Consider the following 14,543-nt stretch of genomic DNA (forward strand, 5'->3'; position numbering starts at 1 on the left):
TTAAGGACTTGTTGGTTCAATCAAAGCTGCACGCTAATGAGAGAGCTGATAAAACACGATCCCTACCTCCATCTCTTAGCCTTTGTCTTCTCACAGCTCTACAGTACACTGTCTGTCTCACACACACACACACCTACACACACACACACGCTCGACCAGATCTGAGGCCAGATATTTGATTTACAGCGGCGAGGTCAAAGAGAATGCATTAGGACCTTTTGCAGCAGAGGCGCAGGGAACAGCCACGAGTTATAAAGTGGTCCGATGGAAGCCGACACACACACGGCCCTTCATGCACTGGCCCTGACCTCCTCCAATGCACTGCGCACCCCCACCCCCACAGGTCCCACTCTGTCAAACAACTCCTGAAGCCTGTCTGAAAACCTTTCCTCCTCCTCTTCATGCAGCTGAAAGTCTTTTCCTCATCTTTTTCATTTGTTATGAACGATTGTCTCGTCGTGAGAAACTGCAATCAAACACGTCCACTCGTCTTTTTTATGTGCTGGGAAACAGAGGCCGAGCGACTCCCCTTTTAATGTGTTATCTTAAGGTTTTTACGCCTGTCGTAACAGCTCTTTATCTTTGTTTGAGCTGATTACACAGTGAAAGGATCTGCTGGTGTATTTAACACATCCACACTGTAAAACATCACAACAGTTTTTTTTTTGTTTAAACGTCGGGGCGTCCTTAAAACATGTCACATGTTGACATGGCTGACATTATGGCTGAAGGTTTACATGTGGAAAATGTGCAAAGAGATATTTCTAGAAAGTCTGCGTGGTGTTTGTGGGTTGATTTCGTTGAAATATACCATTTAATGCTTCTCTGCTAAGTTGTGAATTTTTGAAACAGACCTCATTTTCAAACTTGTTGGAGTTTAGAAATGCATTCAAACTACAAGTATAAAGCTTTTTAAATTTGTATTTTATTTGCTGTTTTTACTAATTTAAAATGCTCTAGTGTTGATATCTCCTGAACCTGTGGATGGATTTTAATGAACCTCTCAGAGAATAATCACTCATAACTCCTTAACTTTTGAAGTTAGCTTAATTCAAGATGGCTGCTACAGCCGATCAAACTTAGCAAAAAACAAAGTTATAATTCAGTTTTTGCAGATACTGAGCTAAAATATGGTGAGAAATGAGAAGGATCGTCAGCACATCGCAAAGATTTAAACAAAGATCTTGTTTAATATTTAAACTCTTAAAGCACGGGTGTCCAAAGTGTGGCCCGAGGGCCATTTGCGGCCCTTGCAATGATTTTGTGCGGCCCACAGCTGCATTTTAAGAATGATACCAATTTATTCAGCAGGCTTAAGAGGTCGATGCAGACTTTCTGCAATTTTGTTGGTAATCTTATAATGTTTAGGTTTAACAGCAAAACAGATGAAAAACAATCTTCTCAAAATGAGCAATATTAAGCAAAATACAAACCTTTGGCTATAATCTTTTTATTTTCACTTCATGGTACAAAACACCGGGCAGCAGGGTGGAGCAACTGGTAGAGCTGCTGCCTCTTAGCAAGAAGGATGCCGGTCCAAATCCCGGTCCGGGGGCCTTTCTGGGTGGAGTTTGCATGTTCTCTCTGTGCATGCATGTGTTTTCTCTGAGTACTCCAGTTTCCTCCCGCAGACCAAAAACATGCAGGTTAGGCTGATTGGTAACTCTAAATTGTCTCTAGGTGTGAGTGAGAGAGTGAATGGTTGTTTGTCTCGTTTGTCTCTATGTGTCCCTGTGATGGACTCGTGACCTGTCCAGGGTGTACCCCGCCCCTCGCATGGTGATTGCTGGACATGGGCACCGGCGACCCCCATGACTCAAAATGGAAGAAGCGGGTAAAGATAATGGATGGATGGATTTTTTTTATTTTTATTATTATATATTTATTATATATGAATTAAACTATCAAACCTTTACTGATTTCTACCAGAAAGGAGACTTTTGGATAATGATTCATAAAACTGGCCTAAATATTGCAGTTGATGAAATAATAAAGAGGGAAACTGGACATTTTTATACGAATATAACGTGGTATCATCGACATACGAGTTGATCAACTTTATCAAAACTTCTGTGAGTCTATTGTAGTGACTGACAGCTGGATGATTTTTCAGAACTTGGATCAACATTTTGAGTCGTCCATGGTCCAGAAGGCTGATCGACCCCCTTTTAAAAGGACACTTACTCAAATTATGTGTTTGTTGCTGAGAACAGACTAAAATGAACTTCCCAAACACAAGAAAATAGACCAAACGGATCAAATAAATTAAATCCATCCATCGATTATCTTTACCCGCTTATTCCATTTTGGGTCACGGGGGTCGCTGGTGCCCATGTCCAGCAATCACTGTGCGAGGGGCGGGGTACACCCTGGACAGGTCGCAAGTCCATCACAGGGCCACATAGAGACAAACAACCATTCACTCTCCCACTCACACCTAGGGACAATTTAGAGTTACCAATCAGCCTAACATGCGTGTTTTTGGTCTGTGGGAGGAAACCGGAGTACCCGGAGAAAACCCACGCATGCACGGAGAGAACATGCAGACTCCACCCAGAGGGCCCCTGGACCGGGGTTTGAACCAAGGACCTGCTCGCTGAGAGGCAGCAGCTCTACCAGTTGCGCCACCGTGCTGCCCTATAAATTAAATCATTTTTAATAAAATATATAATCTTAGTATTTATGAGACTTTTAATGTTTTGGATCTACAACAATTTAAAACTCTTTCTCCACCAAAATTTGTGAACTTTTGTCTTTTCTCCAAAATATTGTTCACGATGACAGTTAAATTCACATTTTGTGGCCCACGAGTCCTTTCATCTGGATAATTTTGACCCATAAGAAAACATTTGTACACCCTGCCTTAAAACAAATGATGGAAATAATTCTCAGCTACTACCAGGCCTAATTTTAGCTTAATATCTGCCAACTGACTGAGTTACAGATATTTTTGTGTTTTCTAAGGTTGGTTAGCTGTGGTGACCATTTTGAGTCAAGCTTACCCCAAAGTTTAAATAAATGTAGCTGTTCATCCAATAATTACTATCTGAGAGTTTCATTAATGCATGTTCAGTGGTTCATGAGATATTTTGCTAACAGATGAGCAAACACAAACAATAATGACAATGCTGCTAAATAGCTGCACTCATTTAAAACAGGATTTTAATCTTGAATTGCTTCTGCAAAGATTTCACAGTTTTATCAAGTTCAGATCTTAAAGTTCACACAATGGATGGAAAATTACTTTAATTTCCATTTTTAACTGGTTTTATTGCTCTAAATTTGAGTCAAAGCTGTGGTTAATATAAAAAAAAAAGCACCAACATAAATTGTGTGTAAAGGCTGATATAAAACAATAAAATAAAAAGCTGCTCTTAAACAAAAATACATTTGTGCTCTTTGGCGTGGCGTGTTCTCTTCCCAGGTCCTTTTTTTTTTCTGCCGACCTTTCAATGTTTACATCACTTTTTATAACACCGGGTTGACAGACAGAGATCGAGTACAGCCTGGGTACTGCATGCACACACACACACGCACACACACATACGCACACACACACACGGTTGTATCTGGACAGCATCAGGCAACACTTCAAAGTGCAGGACCCCCCCTTTTACAAGCCATATTAGGCCCACATCAAAGCACTTCATCCCAGAGTTTGCTGGTCAAATGAAGCTCCGCCCCTCGGTGACGGAGCAACACGTTTCGTCACGTCTGAAGACCTTCACACACGTTTACATTCAGCTCCTGAGAAGGTAGCGTTTCACGTTGGCAGGAAAATACTGTTTTTGTTTTTACTTTGTGTTCTTAATGAGAGGATCTGTATGTTTGTTTGTTCTTGTGTCGTCTGTCCTGTCCTCCTCAGTGTTTCTCCCTCAGGTAATCAGCTCCCGCCTCTGTCACCTGTTGTCCTTCCCAGGTGTTTCTGATTATCCCCTCGTTAATGTCTCTATTCTACATCTCCTTGTTGTTCCACTGTCTGCACATTGTCGTGTAAAGGCGTTTGGTTCTGTCTCCCTCGGTGTCTCCTCGTTCCAGCTCTCTGTGAGTAGAGAGGCTCAATGAGACTAACCTGCATAAATAAAGGTTGAACGGGTACTGCTGTCTCGTCAGCTTGTTCTTTTTCTGTTAATAAATAGTCTTATATTGCCGTGTGAGTTCCCTGTGCCTGCCTGCACCTTGGGTTCACACACATCGACAGAATCTTGAAGTCAAGAGGCGGTGGCTTGGCGGTCTGTGCCGCTGCCTTGTAATCCTGAGGTTGCGGGTTCAAGCCCAGGTTGCATCAGAAAGGGTATCAGTGTAAAACAAATTGACAAATCTTTCATACGAGTTCGCTCGCAGTGGTGACCCCTGAAGAAGGGAGCAGCCGACTAGTGTCCTCAAGCCTCTGGATCAGCGTCAAAGAATCTATATCAGATTAGAGAACTAAAGTAAAGCATATAAAGTTGGTAAATATTTGCATTCTAATTCTTAAGTAAATCTCTGCTGGTGTCCTGTGGGTACCTGAGCGCATCTTTGTATCGTGCCACAGTAAGGACAAAGGTTTGTGCACCTGTCTGTTACCAAAATCTCTCCGGAACCAAGACGCACGTTTTATTGAAACTGTCCAAAATGAATTACTGGATTGACATCTGCAACTGATTACATTTTTGGAGGAAACTTGATTCAAGACGGTCGTCACAGCCAATCACTCATTCATTCATTCATTCAACCTCTATTTACACAGGTTAGTCTCATTGAGCCACAAGGACTCATTTACAAGAGAGACCTGTTTTAGACAAAGACCACAGATGTGGTACAGACAATAGACACTCATAAAAAAGCATATAAAAGTAAAAGGAAGAAATGAAATAAAAACTAAATAAAAACAGCTACATTATAAAGCGATGTAAAATACTAAAAACAGGAACATGTCTGCATGGATTTTTTTCCATGAACTAAGTTGTTTAAAGTCTCTTAGAGAGGTCAAAGACAACAACTTCAGATGTTTTTGCAAGACGTTCCAGGAAACAGGAGCGGAGTAGGAGAAGGCCCTTTTGCCTAGTTCAGTCCTCACTGAGGGAACACTGCAGGTAATAATGTCCTGAGAGCGCACGCTGTAGCTGCACTCACGCAGAAACATGTAGGAGGAGATGTATGAAGGGAACAAACCAAGAAGAGATTTAAAGATGAAAATGTACCAGTGAGAAAATCTTTGTGAATGATGACCAGTTAACCAGTGAATACAGGGAGCAGTGATGGGTGCGGTAGTTACAGCCAGTTATGAATTTTAATGCACCATGATAGACATAATCCAACATCTGCAGGGTGCCAGCAGGAGCATTCATGTAAATAATGTCACCATAGTCAGTGAAGGGAAGGAACGTTGCAGTTTCTAAAAAAGAAATACAGTTTTACTTTCAGTTTCTTTACCAAGTTTTCAACACGAGGCTTATAAGAGACGTGCATCGACCAAGATACCCAAGTACTTATAAGTCGACAAACTCAATCGGAAGACCATTCAAATATAAAATACAAGAAAGGACTGCTGGGATCGACCGCCTGTTTGAAAACAACATCCCTTTGGTTTTATCAGCGTTTAGCATGTTGAAGTGAATCAAATCAAACTGGATGATGTCGAAAGCAGACTGTAAAAGATGAAAAACCTTAGCAACTGTTTTAGCTCGACAATAAACAACTGTCATGGGTAAGGATGCATCAGTAATGATAGGTAGGTAGGTCACTACATTACTTATACAGATTATTTCCATTATAATCAACATTAGCCAACACAAATATGTCTAAAACGCTGTCAGTTTTACAGATGTTAAGATAAAACTTTGTGTGGTAGTAACTGAGAGTCATCAACAGCCTATACATTGAATGTGACGTCTCACACCATCACCGGAGATTGTATATAACGTTATTGTTGAGGTTTGACCAAAACAGTTATATCGTGGTTGTTTCTCAGCATAAGATGATCTCAGTCCAACACTGACTTGAATATGTTCTTTCAACAACTGCTCAACTTTTGGTTTATTAAATTTCAACCTGAAAAAAAAAAGGGTTTTCTCTTCCCCTCTTGTCAGTAATCCTCCGATGAACAGCACTTTGAAGCATCAGGCTGCGTTGATGCTGTTTCCCCCGTGTGCTCACGGTCCTTCTGAAAACACTGCGTGTGTCAGAGCCCGCCACATCGAGGCCGTCCAACTGTAGTCATGGTAGCAACCAAATAAATAATGAGGGTCAACACGCACCATCATGCAGACAAAGAGCCACTATCTGTCTTTTTGACAACAGCCAAGTCCTTTAATAAATAGAGCAGCACCCACTGCATCCCTCACATACCGCGAGCTTTGTTCAAAAAACATTTCGGTCCTCTTTGGTTTTCTGTCAGGTAGGTGCACAAAATAGCTGTCGTGACTTGAAGTGTTGGAAATGAATAAACAGCAAGACCACTGGGAACGAGTTGATTGTGCATTTTATAGTTTTGCTGTAAGAAAATCCATTTAACACTTAAAAGTTTGGGTTATTTTATCTTCTTATGCTTTAAAATGTGCATATATGTCACCCGAGCTGCTGAAATTTGACCTTTTCTGGACTCAAACGTGACCAGATTGAAGCGGCGCATCGCTTGGCATGAAAGGACAGTAAACTTTACCCACAGTAGAAAACGTCAAACTGCATACTTCTCTTTGCTTTTCACTCGCCACTCCTTCGCTCTGCCAAACAGACATGTAGGTCGCCTATTCATCCACATTTGTTTACTCTTTGTTTTAGAGCCAGCGTGTTTTTCCAATGAACGACGTTTCGAAGGGAAACTCCCTCCCTACAAGTTGACTTTGAGCAACCGAACCACCCGTCTTGATGCAAAAAGTCCCATAATTCATCAGATGCTCTCCGTCACAGGTTCTGCTGTCATCCGAAGGGGCTCGCACGACGCCTCCGCCCCCTCCCCCACCTCGTGACGTTTGCAGCAGTTGCTCCTTTTCGGGTCATAAAGTTGAAGCCGAACTGGTTTACGTCCACAGAGAACACACCCGCGCTTATCTGAGAGCTGTGCTTGTTTGGCAGATTTGCATTCTAGTGATAAAACTTGAAATTAAGCTGTGGATGAGAGACATCCAAACAGAAATATTAAAAATGGCGTCATCAGAGGAACAAATATTGTTTAAAGCTACTTTAAGATTTCAGAAATGTCATCACAAAAGATGATTTTTAAAAAGCTAATAAATATTTATATTCATAGTCTCAGCACAGAATATTTGATAGTTTTTTCAACACTCTCACAGAGCTTAGATGATGAAGAACTCGGGAACAGTTGCTGTATGCTCAGTCTCAGCTGCCACAGCTTGTAACTCCTTCAGAGTGCTCACCGATGTCTTGGTGGTTTCTCTCACTGCTCTCCTTCTTGCACGGTCACTCAGTTTGTGAGGACCATCTGCTCTTGGTAGATTTACACATGTCCCATATTCCTTCGATTTCTTAACCTTCATTTATCTAGACAAATCCCAATGAGATCACTTTTGCAAGAGTCCTGGGCCTGAAAGCAGTCTAACCAACCAGTCAAACCAGAGTAGCTGGAGAAAACCCACGCAAACACGAGAAGAACATGCAAACTCCACTAGAAAGACCCCAGGTTCAAACTGGGGATTGAACCCAGGACTTTCTTGCTGTGAGGCAACAGGGATAACCACTAAGCCATCGTGCTGCCCAATCAGCTGCTGGATGATGGATTTACCAGACCTCCACTGGATGTTTAGGGCCTTGGAAATCCTTTTGTATCCATTCTGGCTTACATAATCAAAAATCAAAAATGGCCACCTTAGCTAAAAAGGAAAAGATACAATGAATCAGTGATTTTTAGAGCTACTCAACTGAAATTTGGTGTATTGGCAGCTGAGAACGATCCGTAATAGACTGACTGAAAATCAAAAATCCATGGTTGACTGAGCTAAAAATGAAAAATACTCTAAATTAGCCAGTTTTATTGATATTTTACTGAAATTTGGTGTGATGATAGCTGAGAACGTTTCCCATCAAATACTGCATTCAAATCAAAAATTCAAGATGGCCACCAAAGCTACATTTAAATGGCTTTAGCTCAGCCATTTTTACACATATAGAGCTGGAATTTGGTGAAATTATAGCTGAGAATGTTCCCCATCACATATTAAATCCAAATCAAAAATCCAAGAAGGTCACCTTAGCTAAAAAGGAAAAAAATACGATAACTTGGGCGCTTTTAGAGCTATTCAGAAGAAATTTGTTATAGTGGAACCTGAGAGGGAACCCCAACACATAGTACTGTCATATCAAATTTTTAAATAGGCATCCGCTTGGCAGTCCCCATCAAAATTTATCCAGGAACTTTCTAGTATTTAGTTGATATTACTCTGTAGAAATATGATTTCAGTTTAACATTAAAGAGTAGGGATGCACAATATTATTGGCATGGTATCAGTATCAGCCGATATTAGCAATAAAGTTAAATATTGGACATAGGCCATTCCATCAACACTGATCGCGGTTCACGCTCCGGTACCGACAACATCAAAAATGTGGGTGGGTAGGTGAAGCACCCACACTTGACCCCACCCTCATTCACCCCACCCTGGGCCCATGAGCAAGGTCCTTAACCCCCATCTGCTCCCTAAACAGGTCTCTCTTGAAAATGAGTTCTCGTGGCTCAATGAGACTAGAAATAAATGGTAAATGAAAAAAATCGAACACGTGTGAAAATCAATGTTAATATTTGGTACAGTAGCCTTTGTTTGCAATTACAGAGGTCAAACATTTCCTGTAGTTGTTCACCATGTGTGCTCACACTGCAGCAGAGATTTGGGCCCATTCCTCCACACAGATCTTCTCTAGATCAGCCAGGTTTCAGGGCTGGCACTGAGAAACACAGAGTTTGAGCTCCCTTCAAAGATTTTCTATAGGGTTTAGGTTTGGAGACTGGCTAGGCCACTCCAGAACCTTGATCTGCTTCTTACGGAGCCACTCCTTGGTTCTCCTGGCTGTGTGCTTCAGGTCATGTTGGAAGACCCAGCCATGACTCCTCTTCAATGCGCTGAGGGAAGGAGGTTGATCCCCAAAATCTCGCAATACATGGCCCCGATCATCCTCTCCTTAATACAGTGCAGTCATGCTGTCCCATGTGCAAAAAAACCCACCCCCAAAGCATGATGCTTCCACCCCCATGCTTCACAGTAGGGATGGTGTTTTTGGGATGGTACGCATCATTCTTCGTCCTCCAAACACGGCGAGTGGAATTAAGACCAAAAAGTTCTATTTTGGTCTCATGTGACCACATCACTTTCTCCCATGACTCCTCTGGATCATCCAAATGGTCATGGGCAAACTTGAGACGGGTCTGGACGGGTGCTGATTTAAGCAGGAAGATCCTTTGTGCCATGCATGATTTTAAACTATGATGTCATAGTGTCTTACCCATAGTAACCATGGAAACAGTGGTGCCAGCTTTCTTCAGGTCATTGACCAGCTCCTCCAGTGTAGTTCTGGGCTGATTCCTCACCTTTCTTAGGATCACTGATACACCACAAGGTGAGATCTTGCATAGAGCCCCCGTCCGAGGGAGACTGACAGTCATGTTTAGATTCTTCCATTTTCTAATAATTGCTCCAACAGTTGATCTTTTTTCCACCAAGCTGCTTGACAATTGCCCCGTAGCTCTTTCCAGCCTTGTGGAGGTCTGACAAAGACCATGCAGAATAATGTAGTATTTTCATTTCACAGCAGAAATTAAATTGGATTAGTTCAGCTATGTAGTCTCTGTAAATACCTGTAGGTCTAGGAAAAAAATATTGGTATTGGTATCGGTTATTGGCCAAAAATCCAATATCGTGCATCCCTATTAAAGAGCCATTTTATAATGACCATGATTGTTTTTTTGGCAGCAATAAAATGAAAAAAAAAAAAAAACATTCAAGAGAGTGAATATGTCCTTCAATTTTGGCCTGAATTGAATATTGCTTCAAAGTGTAAAACAAGTCTGAATGTTATAACCATGCAGGAGTTTTGGTGAAATGCTGAAAAAGTGAAGAAAAATGCCTCAAAACCAATATCAAGACAGACTTTTGGTGTATAAAGAGCTGCACAACCTAAAGAAGCAACAAACCAACCTGTAAAAAATTAATGCATTCCTTATGATATTTCTGCACTTACATGGTCACTTCGTTGTGTTTTTGCCTCTCTTGTTTGCAGAATTAGTCACTCCAGCGTGTTTTTACTGCAAAGTAAACTGTGTAGAAACTCCCATTCATCAAACAGGTATGTGTATGTGTGTGTGTTTTCATTGCTGACTAAAAAAGAAAAAAAGGCTGAGCTATTTTAGCAGCTTTTGGGCTTTCCTCCAAGCTTTCATGCCGTTCCTGAGAACTTCTTTCTCCAACATGGAGGCCTGGAGAAGCACAGTCTCTGCAGGATTAAGCCAAAGTTCTCTAATGGGGCTTGAGGAGGAGAAGCGCTGCACACAGCAACAAAATATAAAGATCACCACTTAAGCTTTAGGCTCTTAGCTCAGATCCTCAGCTAAGTCCGGCTGCTGGTGTTCAGCGTTGTGTATTCTGATGGCTAAATAACAACTTCTAAAACAATCAAAAGCAGCATCGCAAGTCGCCTGGCATTCTGAAACATCCGAGTTCTCGTTCGCGCCACATTTGTCAGCAGTTTAAGGGGTTGTTGAAGTGAAGCTCAAACCCAGAGCTTTCTTTAATCATTTGTAAGGTTGAAAACGTCATAAATTTGTAGCTACTCATCAGCCGATTTCCTAAAACTGCTCGTAAAACTATGAGGAAACGCTGTTGTTTGATCAAGGGTCCGTATCTCCTCCGTGGGACAAAGAGGCAAAAGAGAGCAGATCCTCCCAGATTCATTCACCCAAACTATCTCCAAGTCATTGGGCATTAACAAGGATCTAATAGACTAATTGCCATTAGTAATGGATGTTATCAGAGAGGCTTAGGCGGCCTATCAGGCGGTGTGAACCTGCTCTACGTGTGTGTGTGTTCCTCGCCCTAAGGAGAGGCTCTTGGGTAATCCTGTGTTGACCAGAGGGTTTCGTGGTCCATTACAGGTCACGGCTTGAGACGGTGGGTAAACAAATTCCTAACTAACGAGGGGCGAGGAGGGAGGAGTCCGGCCTTCAGCCCCCTCCTCACCACCGTCACCCAGACAAAACAAATGACTATTACACCAGCGCTGAGCGGTGGCTCGGCTTGTTTCAAGCTTATTTATTGAATCTTGCAGCTTTGTGCTGACTTCACATCAGGATTAGGAAATATGTGGAATAACGTTCAGCAGCAGAAAGGTTTAACAAATATATTAAAGGTTTTAGCGTGGGAGCGGGCCTTGTAATGTGACTTGGCACTTTTTTTTTTTTTTTAAGAAAAGAAAATGTCACTACTGTAACAATAAATAACAGAAGATCCGCAGATTTTATGAGTCTGCAGTTTTTTATGTAGATGTGATGAGTTATAAAGAGTCTTCACTTGCAGTTCTGCAGAGACCATTTACAGGTCAGATACAATGCAAGTCAACGGAAACGTGTCATTATAAGATGACTTGAGAGAAAACCGTACATCCTTTAGCAGTGAGAGACACACTAAGTGAACGAGGACATAAATACCTAGATTTAATTGCTTAAACTAACAGAGCACTTCACTTTCAGACTGCAGGCTTACTTGTGGTTCCTAGAGTTTACAAAAGCAGAATGGTTCAAGGTTCTTTATTGTCATTCGCATCACATGTGTTACATGAGGTGGAACAAATTTGCGTACTCAAAGTCCCAGTTACACCCAAAAATAGCAAAAATACGAAGTATAAAAAGAAACAGGATATAAGATATACGCTAAAGAATAATAATGTAATATAATATGGCAATAAGAGTAATAATGAGAGGAAAATCTTTCAGTTATCAGGCTCCTCTCTTGTTTATTTATTAACCTTTATTTAACCAGACAAATCCCACCGAGATCACCGAACCAGCTTCCAGTTTCTGTCCGTAAGGCTGACACATTGACCAGTTTTAAGACGGGACTTGAGACTTTTCTTTTAGATAAATTCTGTAATTAAGGTTGGCTTCTTATGCTGCTATAGACTTTGTCTACTAGAGGACAAATTGGTCTAATTTCTTAAAAATTAATTGTTAAAATTGAATTGTTTTTGTTTTACATTGTTTCAATCGCAACATGTGATTCTCGACCTGCCATTGTGTATCTGTTCTTCTCAAACCCAGCTGGTCGAAGCAGATGGCCGCTTGTCCTGAGTTTGCTTTTCCTAAAGGTTTCCTCCTCATGAGGCAGTTTTTCCTTTCCACTGTCGTCTTCATGCTTGCTCACGATGAGAGTTCTGTGACGGAGTTAAATTTAAAGCAGTCTGCTCCTCAGATAAATAGTGTTCAATTATTATTGTTATATATGAATCCTGATACATGCTCAATAATCCAGATAGAAAAATCAAAAAAGTTCAATCTAGTCCTCAGGACTAGATTGAACTTTTTTTTGGGTTATATATGAATGTTTCTGTTCAGTGACCTGAGATGACTTCTGTTGTGACTTGGTGCTATATAAATAAACTGGGGTGGGGGGGGGGGGGGGGGAATAGACAAAGCTGTGTCCCTAGTTACTCATGTCCCAGGAGAAATTTGATAGTCGGCTCATATCCGAGGCCAAATGGGGGAGTCCGATTCAGATAAGCTACAATTGTTGATTTTCTTCAGGCAGACAGTTTTTTTTTCTTGTCAGCCTTGAGTCCTGCTAAACTTTCCGGTCCAAAATGGCCAAATTTATGGGTATTCACTCCACTGATCCGTGTTATGAGCCTTCCTCAAGGTCTTCCCAAAATACTGACGAGTCCTAGGAACCGCAGGTGGTCTGCGATTCCCACAAATCGCTCCATCTTACGGTTTAGCTTATAAATCAGCTGATTTTGAGTACTCATAGCGCGAACCAATCCTTCACAGACTCGGAAGCTTTGCCATGGCCAAAACTGCTGCTGATGTCTTCTTCAAAAGTTGATTAAACAGAGCCCCGCTGATGCCAATAACAGAAACCCTGCTATTGTAAATTCAAATGTATAAATATCTTGTGTCCTCCTTAGACTGAACTGAGAGACACATCAGCTGATCTCTGATGTACCCCGCAGCGTGAGTCTCAGCCAGACAAGAGGGCTCTTCAGGACCCTGTCGTTTTTTTGAAAAGAGTTTATTGATTGCGTTGAAAGTCCAGCTCACCAGATCCAACGTGACATCATTTCTTTAAAGAAACTACAGAAATCATAAAGCTTAAAACTGTCCAGTTAAAGTCCAACTTTCTGTGGGCCTTTTAATCTCTGAATGTTTCTGCTGTCAAGTATGTTGGAGCTTCAGAGCTTCAGAGACATTTCTAGTTTTCTCACTTTGTTTGCTAAAATCTTGTCTATGTGAAAATCCTATGCAGTTATTTTATTTTTTTTGGTAATTTCCAAAAATCACAGCGCACTTTTAGCCGGTCGAGCTGCGTATTTAAATGTATTTTTATATGAATTTGTTCGACAGCTGCAGGTGGAGTGGCAAATTGGAAATTGTAACAAACTGAAAAGCTTTAATGCTTATACAGGTCCACATTTACTGATGATACTACTGTATACATGTTGACCCAAAGACAACAGTTTATTTTTCCACATTCTTCTCACAGATGCCGTGTAATCGGGGGACTTTCTCACACATCATGGGACTCATCATGCACAGACATGCAGGTGCTTTTGAACGGATTCAAACAGCATTTACTCAGGATCAGCGCGCGCATTTAACTATTTGTGGAGCAAATGTCCCTGAAGGAGCTCTAAACTGGGATAAAGTTGAAGTAAGTGCAGCTTCTGTCTCTAAAGAGTTAAACTCTGATCTCTTGTTTCCTTTAAACTAAGTATTACTGAATCTGTTTAAACCTTCAATTAAGTTAAAGACACACATTTACTCTAAACTGTAATTTTAAACGTTTCCACAAATACTGAAATTACCCTGAGATGAAATCATCATTTAAAATAAAGAAAACAAAGAATATGGAGAGAGGAAGAGATACAGGAACATATTTATTTATTTGTGGTTTTCTGATAGATTAAATTTTGTATTTAAGAGCCCACTGACCGCAAAAATGTGGATTTTTTTTTTATTTTAATTTTGAGTCAAAGGTCAACTAGAAAAATGCAGAACTAATTTGAGCTTTTCTTAATATAAAAATAGTTTTGTGTGAAAACCGATTCATTGGTCGCAACATTGTTTGCTTGTTTATAGTTTCTTCTGTGCATTTTTTGCAATTAAACTCTTTCTGTACATTTTGTGCTTTTTATTGTTTATATATTAAAACATTTGGCTCAGTCAGGAATAATGTACTGTGGCTTAGTATTCACCAATAATCCAAAGATGTTCTGTATGGAAATATGCTTTAATTTCTTATGCTTCTTTTTAGCTTTAAGCTACTGTCGTGCAAATTCTTACTTTTAGCTATGATTTTTACAATTTTAGCTTTTGCTACAGTTTTGATGATTTTAGCTTTGACCTA

Source organism: Nematolebias whitei, chromosome 14 (assembly GCF_014905685.2).
Source record: "Nematolebias whitei isolate Nwh7 chromosome 14, NemWhi1, whole genome shotgun sequence".
Classification (NCBI taxonomy): Eukaryota; Metazoa; Chordata; class Actinopteri; order Cyprinodontiformes; family Rivulidae; genus Nematolebias; species Nematolebias whitei.